At 42.1% G+C, this 5714-nt stretch overlaps 1 pseudogene; it reads left to right on the top strand.

The window, feature by feature from the left end:
* The first annotated feature begins 4516 nt into the window (after nt 1–4516).
* Nucleotides 4517–5260, top strand: LOC110558784 (large ribosomal subunit protein eL8-like; annotated as a pseudogene).
* The last annotated feature ends 454 nt before the right edge of the window (nt 5261–5714 follow it).

Genomic DNA, 5714 nt, shown 5'->3' with positions numbered 1-5714 from the left:
AGAAATTTGAAAATCTGGAAGTATTAAGAGCGTTAAATTTCATTGACCCTTCTACACTGAGTCAATAATAAAACATTGATTCCTTTTTAATCATCTGCTTTAAAAGACAGGGTAATTGGGAAGGCATGGGGATATAAGTGTGCCTCTATTCTCAGCACTCTAAAGCTTCAGAAAGGAAGGTCTTGAGTTTGATACACCCTGGGCTACACAGCAAGACCCTATAACAAAAAAAAAATTACATTTGAATGTAACTTTTTACAAAAGCTAACATTTAGTATATGTGGTAGACTATGTTAAACATTGTTTATCCTTTTCTCTTTCCATTATGACTTTTTGTTTTCAGAACTAGAAACTGAAGCCACAGCATTACGTGTGCTCACCACGTACTATATATACCATGGAGATACATCCCATCTCTTCTTCAGCCATTACCTCTTTATTTTGAGGCAGAGTCTCACAAAATTACTCAGGCTGGACTGGAATTTGACCTCTTATTCCTTTGATTTTCATTTGATATATTTCTCTTCCTTTCAGTTTGGTGGACGGTTCAGACCCACCTCCCCAAAATGGTCAATGGCCTAGGCTTACTTAACCCAGCCAATGCCTACCATTTCCCTACATTACAGTTAATGTTCTAGGTTAGTGTAACCCTGGAAAGTTCAAGAGAAACTCCACAACTGTTACAGGATAACCCAAAAAGGAGGCAGAGAATAGTGTGGCTGTGTGACAGGAAAGGGAGCTGGAGTGACAGATGAGGAAACCCTGGAGACCGGTGATTCTGCCTGAGCCCCTTAATCAAGAAGCCCTACTTGTACCTTTTCCTTCCAACTGTCATTGCATTCTGCTCCTGTTCAGGCCCAACTCCAATGGGTTCCCAGCTAATGAACACTAACATCTCAAACTGTAATGATTTTTGGTAAGTGAGATGTGATGTGCAAATGAGAACTTCATGTAATTATTCATCAGAAACACTTTTCACTTGTATCTGAAGATCCACTTTCCCTCTATGCTAAACCTCAGAATTAGAGATCCCTCCTGTAGCCAGGACTTCTATAGCTGCAGCCTGAGGCAGGCACATCACACTGCTTCTCCCAGTCCTCTTTGATCCCAACACAGGGATTTTTTTTTCTCTCACTGAAATTGCCTTTTTTTTCCCTAAAATTCTCCTTAATTTTTTTTCTTAAAAAATTCTTAAATTTTCTTAAAATTTTATTTTTTTACTGAACCCCACTACATGTGTAATATTTCTTCTAGAATGAAAACTTTACCCGGGGGCGGGGGGGCAGTGTTAAAGCAATGGCTCAGTGGTAAAGAGCATTTGCTGCTCTTGCAGGGGGCCACAGTTCAATTCCTAACAGCCACCATCAACTCCAGGTCCAGGAGATGTGACGCCCCTGCTCCATGGCTTCTCTGGGTATCTTTACACTGGTGCCATACACTCCCACAGAAATACACACATACGTATAAGTAAAAATAAAAATATATCTTTTTTTTTAATTCCTGAATATTGTAGTGAATGAAAACAGTAGATTAAAACAGCAGATAATTAACACTTTTTTTTTTTAGATATTTTTAGGGATAAGTTTAAGGGACTACTAACATTACATTTGGTGTCTATTATTACACCAAATAAACTATGTGTGAAATATACAAATGCAATTTTAAAGTGATGATGAAGTCAAGCAAAAGAAAGATAACTGCGCATGAGTAAAACAACCCAATACATCGACCGACGTGAGTCTCCTGTGAAGGGCCACTCGGAAATGGCCACATTTTAGGCTGTCACCCGCAAGCACAGCGGTAGAGGTCACCCACAAAGGTTAGAGCAGCCAGGGTTGATTCTTCTCTCCGCACTGTGTTTCTCACACACCCTGAGAAGGACAAATTCTTTGACAGTGTTTCCTTTTGAGTGAGCATCAAGCACCTATTGCAGCCAGGAAAGTCTCCTTATTGTGGTATTGATGTCACCAGTTACCCCATCCCCAGAGGCAGAGACAGTAGCTGAAACTGAGGAAACGTCACTCAGCAGTTGTAACAAAAAAGATTCACTTGCTGGAGACCATTGTTTGTATCTAGGCTGATTAGTTGCCCCACCCTCCCCACCCCCTACCCCTAAGGGCACAGAGGAGTTGCTGACAGGGTAAGCCAGGTCTATGTCATCTGAGGAGAGGAAACCTGAGGGTCTCCCAGAGGACTCTGCTGTAAGCCTCATTTCATTCCAAATGACTTCACGGAGGCCGGTTTAAAGGAGGCCACAGGTATTTACCTTTCCTCCCTGTCTGTTTCAATCTGGTTTATGAGGGAGAGAAAATGCCAATTCCTGTGCTCCTTTGAGCCCACAGCGCATTCATTCTGAAGAGTTGTTTTTATGGTAGGGTAAACTTTAACCCAGTAGGAAATGTCACCAGAATAGATATGAGATTTGTTTAGATAGACAGGCTTCTTCCCTCAGCAACACTGGGTTATATGCACCCAGTCCTGCCATGTTGTATGTTATGCTTTGAAAGAACAGAGCACAAAGGTTAACCCGTGTGTGTGTGTGTGTGTGTGTGTGTGTGTGTGTGTGTATGTATGTATGTATGTGTGTGTATGTGTGTGTGTATTTATGTGTGTGTGTGTATGTGTGTGTATGTATGTATGTATGTATGTGTGTATGTGCCTTCTATCTATGTAACTCAGGCTGGCTTTAAACTCTGTATGTACTTGAGGGTGACCTTAAACTAATTGTCCTGTCTCTACCTCCCACGTGCTAGGATTACAAGTGTGCACCATGACCATGCCCAGTTTATGTGGTTGCAGTCATGGAACCCAGAGAGTCATGCATGTTAGGCAAGCAGGTATTCTACAAACAGAGCCCAGCGCCAGCCTAATACACAGTTAAATAAGATGCAGCCACATCACACTCACACAACTTCACAGGGTGAAAAACTGGACTGGACTTTTGTAGGCTTAGATGTTTTCACCAAAGCTTCTTTATTTAGGGATCTTAAGCCCTTTGCCTCCCTTCCAATCCCCCCACACACACCTTAGGTAGGAGATTAGTAGGGAAAAGGGCTGCAGATCTTCCTGCTGATTAGTGTCAAGGGGTCATTAGGGGATTGCCAAATTCAGTCGACAGGACACCAGCAGTCCAGTCCAAAGGCCAACACCAAGCAGCATGGCAAATCAGCAAAAGCTACAGTAGTCAGTTAGACTTCCCCAAGAAGTTCGCTGGAATGTTTCTCTCTGTAAAGTCAAGCACAAAAATCAGCACAACGATGTTCATCCAAAAAGCAAAGCCTCACTGTGTGTGGGCCTCTTCATATCTCCTCTCCTCAGAGTCCATCCACGGATGTTCTCAACTGGCCGAAGTCAGGCCCCTTGAATGAGAGAGCTCGCCGCAAAACATCACGTGCCCTCTCACAAGCCAACCTCCAACAAAACATCACATGCTTAGCTTGCAGCAAAACATCACATGACAAAACTGAGTCTTCAAAAAAACCAGAAACTTCCACTTCAGAGTCTATAAATATAGTTATTTGACTATTAAAATAGCGTGTGTAGAGTATAATCCTAAAGAGGGGATTTTCCAAAATCTATCTATACTCGTCCTTGTGTATATGTTTAAATGTGGCTGATAATCAGTCATATTAAGGTATATGTTTGTAAAAAAATATTAAGTGCATACTCTATGCTGGAACTTAGCTAGGTACTAAATACGGAAAAAAATGAAGAAGGGATAACTGCCTTCAAAGGTTTTACCCTCTGCTGAGGAAAATACAAAGCTGGAAAATATTTTATAAAGTCAGTATCACTGATTTCTTAGGAAAATATAGCATGCCTTATATGTTCAAGTGTGCATGTTACCAAAATGGGTCACACAACCAATTGCCAGGAAGCTTCTCAGACAAGCCTTCATGAACCACGTATGTGGCCTATGGTCCCTGGAAAACAGCAATGAGGTTTTTGTCAGCACACAACATGAATCTGTGTCTGAGGCATTGCTTAAGTTATCTTACCAGCACTAATGCAGGACAAAGAACTCTAATGAGCTAGTTCTTGTGGAATAGCTCACAGACAGGGAGTTGAGATGACACAGCCAACTCGTTCTGAAGATCTAGCTACCTATATCTCAGTTCCAGCTGTACTGAGAAGAATGTCTACATAAGATAAAAACTAGAATTATTTGAATGCAACATGTGTCTGGTGACTTCAAACTATGGTGGCCTAGGGCACTGATCTCTGCACTGAAGACACCCAGTGAGTACATTTAAGTAATTAACACTATACTTATCCTGACCCTAGCCAAGACAACAGGACACTTTCTCTGATGATAAAACTACAGGCAGTTACATATTCAAGTTTTTAAGGTATCTCTTTTTGGTGTGGGCAAGTTTTGTTTTGTTTTGTTTTTAACTGAGGGCAAATTAACAACAAAATAAAATACTTACAATTATCTCATATTTTTTAATTACGTCCCCCAATCTTTAATATAATTGTAAAATCTAATGGATACTCTCTCCTGTAGCCCAGCAAAATGCCGTAAGGAAAGAAGGCCAAGTGGAAGAAGGTGGCCCCAACCCCGCCATCTTGAAGAAACAGGAGGCCAAAAAGGTGGTTAATCCTGTTTGAGAAAAGGCCCAAGAACTTTGGCGTTGGGCAGGATATACAGCCCAAAAGAGATCTCACATGCTTCTCAAATGGTCCCGCTACATTAGGCTGCAGCGGCAAAGGGCCATCCTCTATAACCAACTCAAAGTAGCTCCTGCCAATAACCAGTTAGTTCACCAGAGTCCTGCACTGGCAAACGGCTACCCGGCTGTGTAAGCCTGCCCACAGGTACAGGCCACAGACAAAGCAGGAGAAGCAGAGGCTACCGGCCCATGCTGAGAAGAAAGCTGCTGGGAAAGGGGATGTCCCAACTCGGAGCCTTCGTGGAGAATAAGAAGGCTCAGCTGGTGGTGACTGCCCATGATGTAGACCCCACTGAGCGGGTGGTTTTCCTACCTGCTCTGTGTCGAAAGATAGAGGTTCCCTTCGGCATCATCAAGGGAAAGGCCACGCTGGGGCTGCTGGTGTACAGGAAGACTTACACCACTGTTGCCTTTTCACAGGTTAACTCGGAAGACAAGGGCGCTCTGGCTAATGGTGGAAGCTGTTAGCACCAATTACAAAGACAGATATGATGAGATTCGCTAACACTGGGGAGGCAACCTCTGTGGCTCGCATTGCCAACCTGGAAAAGGCAAAGGTTAAAGAACTCGACACTAAACTGTGTTAAATGTACACCTCTACTTTTACATAAATATAATTATAAAAACAAACAAACAAAAAAACCTAATGGATAGATGTATGGTATGCCTGCCTGCCTGTGTGTGTGTGTGTGTGTGAGTGTGAGTATGTGTGAGTGTGTGTGTGTGTGACTGCATGTGTGTAAAATAAGGAGAAGAATGCCTGCACATTTTGACTTTCTATAAAACAAGTCACAGCCTTCCTTAAGAATATATTTTTGAAAGAAATGTTTGATTTTCAGGCAATCAGCTACTCCACTGTACCAAGCCAAGCACTTAGCTGTCTGACCCCATCTCTCTGAAACTTTCAGGCATGTGAGCTGCCTGATTCATGTGTCTTTCTTTGCTCAAATACATTGTGCTAAATTTAATTTTTCTGAAGTCATATATACAGGTATAATTATGACTCTGACAACAATGTTTTGTGTCAACACCATGTCAGAT

The sequence above is a fragment of the Meriones unguiculatus genome, chromosome 2 (genome assembly GCF_030254825.1).
Source record: "Meriones unguiculatus strain TT.TT164.6M chromosome 2, Bangor_MerUng_6.1, whole genome shotgun sequence".
NCBI lineage: Eukaryota > Metazoa > Chordata > Mammalia > Rodentia > Muridae > Meriones > Meriones unguiculatus.
This window is presented reverse-complemented; position numbering and strand designations above follow the sequence as displayed.